Genomic DNA, 11,857 nt, shown 5'->3' on the forward strand with positions numbered 1-11,857 from the left:
TGTCCCACTTTGTCTGCTTTATCCCTGCCAGCTCCATGAGCCTCGATATCCTGCTGCTCAACTTCCTTGAGAAAAACTGTCCTTTCCTTGGAACAAGGTTCTTCACTAACAGTTTGACTCAAAAGTTGCTCACTGATGTCTCTCTGATTCCCAAGTTATTTCAGATCTACAGCTGCCTTTTAGGGATATACCCTGCTGCTCATTTGATTTCTGAGGGATCTTCTTTTACCATTTTCAGGATTGAGCTAGAAGAAGCAAGTCAAGGTTCAAGGGAAGGACTTGTGTTTCCTACTTCATCCAGGGTCATTTAATTTGAAAAGTTTTAGACTTGGATTTTGAACAGTGAATTGTCTTTGGGCCAGATTTAAAAATCTCTCAACACACTCATGTTTTCAACATGCAAGCTTTTACACTCAGATTAGTCTCTTTCACTGAATGTTAGTAAAAAATTGAATGGGTGATGAGCCCTCCATTTAGTGTTTTTCCTTAATGAAAATTCCATAGTGATGCTGAATAAAGTGCTTGATTTGGATACTCCTGGAAACTCCATGCTTTCTTTCTCCCCTTCCTTCCTTCAATGTATGGAATACCAACATTTATGTCATGAGAGTTTTTCCCCATGTGTTTGTTTGAAGATCATGCATGTAGTAATGTTAAAATCATCTGATATAGAATCATTTTCCCACATACTTAATTTTTGCCTCCAACTGCATCCCACCTAGACATCTTTTTCACCTACTTCCACTCTGATAATTGACCAGTCTTTTCTCTCTTGGATCACTAATTTGTCCAAATAAGACTAAAATGCAATGATCCCTTGAAACATGGTCATCTAGTCACTATAGTTCATATTTCCCCATTTATTAGGTATCAGGACTTAATTCTGACATGTAATAAATAGTATTTCAGCTTGAAGAGGCAGAGGACATGAATTCAATTGAAATCAGTGCATTAATTTTGTCTTCAGATTCTTCATGAACTGTTTCAAGTTTGGATGAACAATTAATGCATCAGTGACTTTAACAGACAGGGAAAAGATGATGATGAGTAAGCAAATAATGGCTTGCTTCAGCACACAGCAGGCTGAAGTTTAAAAAGTGAATTTCATCATGTTTTGGAGGTTTTGAAGAAGAAAAGGGAGAATAAAAATCTTTAAACCTTTGCAAGTCTCCTACATAATTATGCCAGTGTTAATGTGAGAATCTACAGAGTATCCTGCTTAATGATATACGTAGGTGTGGAGGTTTTTTATTCATTCATGGGTATATTTGTGGAAATAATCATAGATAAATGACTTTTTTCTAACCCTTTACAGGAATATTTGCATCTCATGTACATTCATGCTCTAAACTCTATGTGCTGTGGAAAGAACACTAATGCTTAGATAGCATGGTTTCCTTCCAGAAAACTCTTTTTTCCTATTGATTTGAAACTTGTGCCCTGTTCTGCCTGGGTCAGCACAGCAGTGCCACTCTGTCTCCAGATGGAAGTTGTCTTTCCCTTTCTTCATCCTGTTCTGAAATCACCTTGAATTCCTGCCTCCCACAGCTCTGCCCACTGACAAATAAGTGCAGCACCAGTCCATTGTCTCCATACCTGTGCATTATTTGATGCCATTCTGCAGAACCTGGTGGAGATGTGTGGGCTGTGAAAGTATTCAAGGATTTCTGTATTTTCACACCTGAATATTGTCACAAATTTAATAATGCCTCTTCTGCCTAATGCAAACTGTTTAAATTCATATGAAGTTCAAAAAACACACCTATAATTATTATAATAAAAAATTTAATTTTGCCACAATACTTGCTTCAAATGTGCACAATTTCATATTAGAGGTACTGGGCTTCCACCTCGTACTGAAATATTTTAATTCAAAGGATAAACCAAGAGGCTTGAAGAAAAGAATGGACCAGATGAAAGCCTCTCTAAATACCATACAATCCCAAATGAGCAAAGGAGTTATCAACAGTGAAATTTCTTTATTGTTCAAGTTCAATACTAACTTCTTTCTACTTCTAAAACTTCCTATACTTCTTCCATCTAATCCTACATTTTCAACAAATAATCAACTGCTCAGTTCCAATGTAAACTACAGTTCTATATTAACCTATATAATCCTAAAAGCCTAATCTCAAATTTGAAATAAAAATCCAGAGGTCACTGGTTTTTATGGCTGAAGCAGATGTGTGGTGCCAGGACTCCACTTATTGCTTGTCAAATTCAGATATTCGGCTCTGAATATGGGACAGCTTTTTGTGGAGGTACTGGCACCTGCTCTTCATTTCAGAGTAGCTGGGGCTACCCTGTGAAGGAGAAAGCAAAAGAAAATTAGGGCATGCAAACATTTCTGCAGAGTTTAGAATCTGATGTCCTTTGCTTTAAAAAAGCCTTGAGCCACACTCAGCAGTAACCATGGCCCTGCAGGTCTGGTGCCACACATACCTGCTGTAACTGCTGATAATCTGTCAGGATTCGATGAAGCAGCATATGCAGAAAAAAAAAAAAAAACCACATGAAAAATGTTTCTCTCCAACCATAAAATGCAAACCTATGCAAAACACTAAAAGAGCCCTCAGTTTGACTGTAGAGATTTTCTTCCCTGTGAGCCACCACTCTTCTGGGAGCTTGGCAAAAACCAATCCCCAGCTCCAGCATCCCCCAAGATCTGCAATTAAGCCTCTCAATAGGGAACAGAAGGAGCACATGCTCCAAGACTCTGCTTGGGACACACCTCACCTTACTCTTTGTTCACAGAAAGCTCAAACAGGGTGTTTTGGGCAGGATCTCACAAAAATCAGACCCAGCCCAAGCAGTGTCTGAGCACATGTGCCAATGCTGCAGTTTCCCTTTGTCTCACTGAGCAGCTCCAGGGAATCCAAAACATTGCTGGGATGAAACACACTCCTCACAGTTTTATCTTTCTTTACCTGATAGGCTTCAGACCCTGGAATCAGACTCTTCCATTGCTCATAAAACTGTGTGAAATCTTTGTTGATCTTATCAATCTGAAAATGTAAATTCCTGTATTCCTCATACTCTGCATTGAAGTCATCCTTGTAGTGCTGGCATTGCTCCAAGGAGACTATGGCAATGTATTTTCTAAAGGAAAAAAATGGATCATTTTTCTGTGAGTGAACTCTAAGAGAACATTCTAATGTGTTCCTATTCCATAAAGCTCATGTGTAGTTTTGCAGCAACCACGTGGCAAATGTCAAACAGAGACTCCCAAGGTTCGAGTTAGTTGCTCTGGGACTGACTGTTTCTACAGGCAAGTTCTTTGCTTTAAGAGGATGTAGTCAGGTCACTCCAGAAATCTGCCACATTTCTATGACACTTAGTTACTAATAGTTTATATTGTACAGGTTTCCTTCATTAGCAAGTGAAGCACATTTAGAAAATATTGGCACTTCTTTCAAATATCAAATGACCAACAAAGACCACAACTTCAGGAAGAGAATAAACATTGCTAAGCTATATTATCTTTCTATATAGGAAAAACTTTTAAATATACATTTACTTTTGAGAACCCATCTGAAATACATTTTTGGCAGGAACTGAATTTATGGTTCTGGTTACACAGAGTTGAACTTATGAGCTCCATTGATGTCTGCCTGTCTAACAGCAAAGCAGAGTTCATGATAATATTTGATTCTTCTAGTGGACAGCATTTACAAAACTGAGCCTTGATCAGAGGTGCTTGTAATGCAGCCATTAAAAACAAACTCTGTATAAGTCTGAAAGTGCAACTACAAAACACAAACCACATCAGCTCCTAACGAGGGTAAAACTCATTAATGCCTGAAGCCTCTGATGGGTGAAAAATTTTCTTCATTCCCTTCTCATTCAAATAAAAATGAGTGAGGTTTACCAAGCTCGTGATACAAATCCAAGAAGAAGTGTCAATGAGAATAATAGACACCACTTCCCAACACTGACACACCAATGCTTCTGCTCCTCCTGGCCTGCACACCAGCTTCTTTTGAATGACAAAAACTCCCTCACACGGGAAAAAATCCTTGTAAACACCCTGAGATTAATTGCTACAAGCATTAAAACATTAACAAGTTGAAATTCAGTACCAGGACAGAGAGCAGCTTGTGCCAGGGATGCATCCCAGGCCAGATGCACCTGACTGCTGTGCTGGTGTGTTCTGAAATCCACAGATGTCTTTCAACATCTGGGGAGGTACTAGAGAAGAAATAGCCTGGACTTCTGGGTTCTGCCCAGTGACATTTCCTGGCAAGAGTCCTTGCACAGGCCTCACTCAGCTGCTCCCCTGCAGGACCACCTTGCCCTCAGCCTTCCCACGGAGCATCCCTGGCTGTATCCAATGTGACCCAGGGCCCTGCAGTGCCTGCTCCAAAGGGCACAGCTGCCCCAGAGCCCCAGGGCTGCAGGAGGCCTGGGTGCCCTTGCCAACATCACTGCTCTGACAGCAGCTGGCAGCCATTCCAGTGTTTGATACCACACACACACAGTTCTGCCTCCCCTCCTGCACTGCAAATACAAGGGGGGGATGCAGCACCACTGCTGCAGCTGACCCTGAGCAACTGCACTGCAGGAAGGGAGGGCCAGCCCAGCCTGAACCCACCTCGGTGTTCATTTCAGCTCTTAGCCGTGCAGGGCCAGCAAAACCTTCTCAACATCATCCTTTCAAAACTGGGAAGAGCTTCACAGGGCACCCACTGCGAGTGGCAAGGCTCAACTGCTCTTTCACTCACCTCAAGTAGTCTGCTTGGGTGTTTGTGGCAGAGCATGTGGAGACAATGGAAGTTTGTTTTCCTTCTCCTGCAGAAAAGCAGAATTTTTGACACTCTTCATCAGGAGATCTTTCAAAAGCCAAAAAATACCCACTGGGTGGTCTTGTAAAAGTCCTTCAGAGCTTTGTTATCACAGAAAATTACTCTGAAAAAAGCTCCAAAAATCAATAATGGGGCACACAGAATTTTCTCTCCAGTAGCCAGTTCTGGGCTGTAGAAAGAAGGCATGGCCACTTTTCTCTACTGCACTACCATGGTGTAAAGCCCAGCTCAGCTTTTCTGTTTTGAATGCATGAGGTGGCATCTCTACAGCCATTCCAGTCATGCAGCAGCAGATGCAGTTTCACAAAAGACAACAGCTTGAGATAGACAGAGGGGGAGAGAGAGTGATGAACATGGAGGTTCTAAAAAGAAATAGAGAAAAAGGCTGGAGTTCTTCTCATGCCATGTTTTATGGCCACTTCCTTGTCCATTCCAGAGGCCCAAAGTTCCCATGAAACAAAGTTTGGATGAAAATTTTCTGCACTCTTGTCAGCAGGAGAGTCACAGTATGTTCAATACAACCTGTAAGAAGAGCTTTGCTGTGAGCATTTCATTTCCAAAAGTGCATTTGCTCTCATGGCTCAGTCAGCACAAAAGCTGCAGCCTAAGCCCCAACTTGAAACACAGTCCAGATTTTTCCTTCACCAGCTGCTCTGAATTTTGTGGCTCCTGAAGAACAATGCTCACATGTTTTTAGACTCAAGCAAGAATCTTTTTCTTGCTGTAGAGACTGTGTGTAAGGAAAAGACACTTGCATCCCTTCCAGCCCGAGATCTAAGAGCAGCTGTGACCATCTGTACCTGTGGGTACTCAGATCTTGGGCAGTATAAAGGTGGTACCTCCAGAGCCATTTGGGGACCCCCACCACTGACAAGACCAAGGGTGAAGATGGACTGGCTGTACCACAGAGAATCCATGTGGTGGTGATGATTTCATACCTAATGTTTCTCTCTTCTCTACACCCCACCTCTCCTTTCTTATTCCTTTCTATCTCTCTGGGTTGCATTTACTGTTAATAACATCTGTACAATTGAAAAGGATCTCACTTGTTGCCTAATTTGGGTAGGAGCTCCTCTGAATAACCAAATCTTTACACCACAGTTCTCCAGGGAGGAGTTAGGAAAAGCAGCATATTAATACCTTCATCGAAATCCAAAGGATGTGACTGCTTCAGCCTTCCCAATTCATTTTTCTCTCCGTTTGAATTGGAGATCTCCATCTGCTCCATGGCAGGCTCTGGGACTCTAGAACTCTGGAACTTGTTGTTCTGGTGCACCTCATGGGTGCAGGGGGAAATGGAGCCAACCCTTGGAGACATGTTCTGATTACAAAGGGCTGTGGAAGGCAGCACCCAGGAGGAAGAGAGACCTCCAGCTGCTGGCTGGACGTGACTGGTGAACTGCTGGTGACCAATTCGCCTCTTCTTGCTCAGCACAGGACTGGTGAAGTCAGAAGCCAGAGGCCGTTTCTGCATCAATAACAAAATAATTAATTCATTAATCTATCATCAGGATCAGGATTTGCTCCCATTTGTAAAATAGCAGCATTTCTGAAGTGCCAATGGTTAAAAACAAATTTTCCTTAAATAAAAAGATCATTCATGCTCTATGTCATTCCTACTTTCTCATCAAGACTTCAAGTTTGTAGCTAAAAGGCTTTGGTAGAAAGACACTCCCTTCAGCAGCTCTATCTAAGGCTTCCCCAAAATGGGGAGGTCCAGTTGTTTTTTTCTAGCTCCCAATTCATGCTTGTACACAGCTCTTGCTGTCACACATACACATATGATTTACTAAAGAGTCTGTTTTAGCTGTCTCCCTGTTAAAGACAAGATCAGTGCATCACTGACACAACCCAGGAGTACAGGGTGTGCTGGTTGGTTGTGAATTCTCATCAGGATGATGAAAAAAGACATCAGTCACATGTCAGGATAATCTTGTGCTTTTAGGTGCAGTTGCCTTCACTCCAGCAGCCACTCCACTCTTTAAACTCAAAAGCTGATGGCTGAAATATTCTTTACTTTACACAAGAGACTTTCACAAGTGGTGACTTATGAGCTCTTCCATTTTCTTCAGTTCACTTCCATCTCTCAGCTCCTCCCAAGGACCTTCTCAAAGGTGCTGGCTCACATGGCACAGCACACGGGCACAAGCTCCTCACTCCCACAGCAAAATCCAGGACTGAGGATGGAGTAGAACAGGACAGCCATGCTGTTCCCAGGCAGGGCAAAGGAGGAGAGAAATTAAGGCAGAGAAGGGAGTGAGGGAATATCACACTTCTCTAGATCCTGTGCTGGTCCTGTCACATGGATAGTGTAGATCTGGAGTAAACAATGAGAATGAAAGCAAGAGAGAGGGAAAAGGAAGCCAGAGGGCCCCATCTGCCCCACCCTTTTATGTACAGCAGCCTCTTATGTACAGTAGTCTTTTGACCCAGTTTTGTCATGCATGCAGAGCCAGCCCTTTGAGCCCTTCTGCAGGGAATGAGTTGAGAGTGGGGACTGAGCTCAAGTCTCCAGGCAGAGCAGAAAGTTGGCTCAGGACAGTGCTGCTGCACCCCTGCAGGATCCTCTCTTCTGATCACAACCTTCCTGCCAAAGCAGTCAGAATGCCTGAGGCACAACATGCTTTGGCCTGGTCACATCACAGCTTTTACACCATCAGCAGAGGGCCAAACCTTAATACACAATAGAGAATGTTAAAAATGCAGCAAATACCTGAGCAGGTCTTGCTGGAGCATGTGTCTCAGAAGGTCCTGGAGATGGTGCTTGCCTGGTGCTGGTGGGGTTCTGAGATGGAGTTGATTTGCTGTGAGGGTGGTGAAACATTTCATGTTCCAAGGCCTCAATATCAACAGTCATAGTTCTTTTGTTTCAGGTTATACAGACATTCAGTGTCAGGAGCCAAGGAAACAGCATGAAGCTGATTTGAGGGAGCTTTAGGCTGGATATCAGGAAAACATTCTTGCCCCAGAGAGCGCCCAAGCTCTGGAACAGGCTCTCGTGGCCCCTGGTCACTGTAGCAGGAGCTCAAGAAGCATTTGGACAACAGTCTTGGGCACAGGGTGTGATTCTTGTGGTGTCCTGTGCAGGGCCAGGGAGTTGGACTGCAGGACCCTGATGGGTTGCTGCTGACTCAGCATATTCTAACAAGTGAGGCTTCATCTCCCAGGGTGTTTGTTCTGAAGAGTCTCTTCTCCTTCCTCTAAAGACTGAACTTACCTAGCAAGTATCACCTTCAACTTCTCCCTATCCATTTCAGTGTAGCCAGGCCAATCAGTCTGAAGGGTCTGAAACAGATGTTCCTTCAGACTGAAGGAATTATCCTTTAGATTCAGGTTGGCTACCTACAGGCAGACATTTCAGAAAACAAACCTTTATTATGGATTGCTAAATGCAAACTACAGAAATCCAGCTAGTTCTGAACACCTCTTTGTGTTCACCCAACTGGAACTGAACAATATCCTTTGACACAGAGAGGATTTATTCCTCTATCACATGAGTTTTAAGCTGAATCAAAGTATCACTGATTGGAAACAAGTGAGTATTCATATTTCATAAGTGTTCCTTTCAAAACAACATTTAGTGCCACAATGTGTAAGCAGAGCTGGTCAGGCCCAGTGTCCCTCCCTCTTCATGTGGCAGAGCCAGGGTTCATTCCTGCAGAGTCCTTCTATGAGAAAGTCGTGCTCTTGTCTTGTTCTATTCCTTTGACAGTAAATGAGGTTCATATCTTTCTCAAGACAAATACAAAATCTACTCAAAAAGGTAAAATGAGGTAGTAAAACCTCAAGACCACTGATATGAAGTGTGCTGGTTTAGACTTCATCACCTGACACTGCTGAGAGTTCCTGCTGAGATGGAGACAGGAAAATCTCCATCAATTTGACTGCTATAACACATTAAATAACTCAACAACACACCACCATCATCTCTCAAAATCTGCCCTTTTTCTTTCTTTGAAAACATAATAAACACTGATATTGCTCTGGTGGTCTCTGTTGATGTCTGTCTCTCATTATAAAAAATGCAAAGTAACAAATATACCCAGAATCAAGAATTCATGTCTTAAAACCAGAACTAAGATTGTGTTGGAAAGGGAAGCAAGTATGTGAATCCATTTAAGAAGCAACTCTGTGCATCCAAAACTGTGTCCATCTGAATTATCCCCCCGGACGTTGCTCATAGCAAAAGAGGAAATATTCTGATGATCTATGAATGTTTGCATAATTCAACAACAGCCATGTTGAACAGGAAATATTTTAAAAGGAAAGTTTCTTATTTAAACAGTGGAGGAACAAGTAAAAATTAAGGATAAAAGAACAACGTGGCAGAAGAAAATTGCTGGAGCCAAACTGCACAATCTCACCTGCTGGAGGATCTTGCCAAGGGTTCCCTTGTCCTTTTGCATGACTCCATCTCTCTGCAAGCGGGCAAGTAACTCTGGCTTCTTGTACGTCCTCAGAGCAAGCAAATGAATCACCCTGTCCCTGTAGGGTCGGCGATAAACAGCAGTGCAAGGACTCTCTTCACTCTCTGCTGGCTTCATGGCTGTTTCCTTCTTCTCAGGTGCACAATGTGAAATGTTTGGTTGGGCTCTTATGATGTCTACTTGTTTTCCAAAGGAAACGAAAACAGAAAAAGAAATGTCATAAGGGGAGTTTGGGAGAAGGCAAGCAAGTTGATTTAAAATTATGATGGAATTCTTTGAGACAGAGCTGAACTTGCATATCCTTGTGGATCACTGTGAGGTCAGAATATTCTCTGATTCTGTAACAAAGCCCAATCCCTGACTGGCACTACGTGGAGCATGTTGCAAGGGCACCCTCTACCCTACCAGCAACCAGACCTGTCTCACCTGAGTTCCTCTGTGCCAGGCCAAAGCAAAATTTGCCAGCCCCAGTTCCACAATTGTCTCACTACTGCCACTCTTCAATACCAATTGCTCAATGTGAAGTATTCCCTTAGGATCTATGCAAACTCTCACCAAGAATCACAGAAATCATCATTCACATGTGAAACAGCACATCCCTAATGAGAAATTTGTGGGTTTAATTTTGTCTCTCCAAAAAGACACAACACTGTCACCTTAAAATGCTCTGCACTAAGCTAAGGCAGAGCAAGAGCTGCACTTTCAGTGAGTGACCATCACTGAGCCTCCAATGCAGCCAAGAGTTCAAGGAGAAAGCCATCCTTTCCCAATTGCTGGAATTTATAGGCAAGGGCTTCCCTTGAAATCCAATGCCTGAGTACAACTGAATTGGCCAGAGCTCAGCTGACAAACCAGGTGAGAGTGGTTCCCAAAAAGATCACAAGGTTTGGGCAGCACTCCAGGCTGGGATTTATCTGGTACTAAGGAAGCACATGCTGGAGTGAGCTCCAAGAAGAATTTCAACTGCAAAAGCTGAATTTTGACTCGAACAGGCACCAAAACCCTTTGTGTTTTCCTCAGCTCTAGATGCAATTGTTTGCATAGGTGTGAAATGGAAACAGTTTACCTCAGGTTACTCAGATGTAACAAAATTTGGATTGTGTCCTGAACTCATTATTTAGTCTAGAATGTGCCACCTTGGAGCTCAAACATCGCTACAATGTCTACTGGCATAAGCATACTTTTTAACAAAAACAACCTACTGCCATCCAACTGCTTCATTCTGAAAACAAAATTGGCTGGCAGGGAAGCTAAAAAGGTATTCATCTGAAATTTGCCTGAACTTTTAATGCAATTGAAGTATTCACTTGCAAAGATCGCAAAAGAAATATTCAACAGTCTTCTAGAAATCCCTCAATTTTTTGCTTGTGAGAATGTCACTTGTGACTTGTGCTTGTGAGAGTGTCATTTGCACGAAGTGCTGCCTCAGCACAATTCCACTAATGTTTCTGTTTCAGTCATCAGCAGTGGCAGAGCTTAGGACAGGGACTGGGCATGAAGGGGAACTGGGAGTCACCTGAACTTTGCATCCTTTTATGTCAGCTTCATGAATGAGTTTGCTCTAAGAGCATCCGTGCATTTATAAAAGAATGGGAACAAATCACGTAAGGTGCCAAACACATCAACTTGGATTATTATGCAGCTTTTCATTGCTTGTTTAGCCTACATTTTCTCCTGGTTACTGAATTTAAATAACTTTGCAATTAATTGTTTAATTAATCATAGGCAGTGTGTTCATCTTAACCATTGTAATTTTCTGCCTTACAAAGTAAGTAGCTAGGTGTCTTTTGGCAATCTATTGTCAGAGTTGGATTGTTAGATCCCCAAAGTTTTCATTTTTCTAAACTAACCCTGATAACATTCGATAAACAAAGCCTGAAGGCTTCAAAATCTGGATACCTTGAATCTAAACTTCAAGCCCTCCAAGAACACATTGGAATGGCCAGAACATAAAGAAGAAACTAATAAAGACATTTCAGCCTCACAGGTCAAAAGAACTTTTGTGGGGAAAAAAACTAAAAACAGACTGAAAAAAAGGGACTAATTTGCATGAGAAGGGAGAAATCAACATCCAATACAAGAGAGAACAATAAGTAGTAAATGAGGAGTGTGTATCATTTAGAACCAATGGACAGGAATTTCTATGTTTACTGAAAATATATCAGTAAGTGTAAATGCTTAGAAAGTGGCATGTATGTGGCTGGAGCTCTCCCCTATGCACCAGAGCTGGCAATAAAATAATGTCTACTTCCAATACTAAAAAAATAACTGCTCCTGGGTTTCATTTATCCTTACATTCTTGGTGACCCTGGTCTAAATATGGAGCAATGAGGAGTGCACTCATTTTGAGCAAGAGCCATTCCCAGAGCATGAATTGAGTGGTGTCAGAGCAGGGGGAATCTCCCCCTTGCACTGGCAGCTCCTCAGTGTCATCCCTGGGAGTCGCTTCCCCCGGGGCTGCCTCAAAGGGGCCGTGGGGCACCAGTGGGGCCCAGCCCTGCCCAGCTGGTCCCGCAGGGTCAGCAGCACCTGGCACCAGCACCATGGCCAAGCCCTGACCCAGAGCCGACCCCAGAGCCCGGCACAGCCCCTCAGCTGCTGGTGCTGCCCCTCTGGGTCCCCCTGAGG

The 11,857-nt window shown here is 42.9% G+C and overlaps 2 long non-coding RNA genes across 3 annotated transcripts; both read right to left on the minus strand.

Annotated features, from left to right (window-relative positions):
• Positions 1-2,141: 2,141 nt before the first annotated feature.
• Positions 2,142-9,314, minus strand: LOC306816755. Of its 2 annotated transcripts, none has more exons than XR_013777774.1 (3): positions 9,167-9,314; positions 7,516-7,606; positions 2,142-2,303 (listed from the first exon to the last, which is right to left on the minus strand). It is a non-coding gene; the product is annotated as an uncharacterized lncRNA (long non-coding RNA). The 2 variants fall into 2 exon arrangements; XR_013777775.1 differs by lacking the exon at positions 2,142-2,303 and adding an exon at positions 6,053-6,270.
• LOC306816754 lies at positions 2,954-5,988 on the minus strand. Its single transcript, XR_013777773.1, has 3 exons — positions 5,943-5,988; positions 4,722-4,788; positions 2,954-3,099 (listed from the first exon to the last, which is right to left on the minus strand). It is a non-coding gene; the product is annotated as an uncharacterized lncRNA (long non-coding RNA).
• Positions 9,315-11,857: the final 2,543 nt, after the last annotated feature.

The sequence above is a fragment of the Erithacus rubecula genome (genome assembly GCF_903797595.1).
Source record: "Erithacus rubecula genome assembly, contig: scaffold_885_arrow_ctg1, whole genome shotgun sequence".
NCBI lineage: Eukaryota > Metazoa > Chordata > Aves > Passeriformes > Muscicapidae > Erithacus > Erithacus rubecula.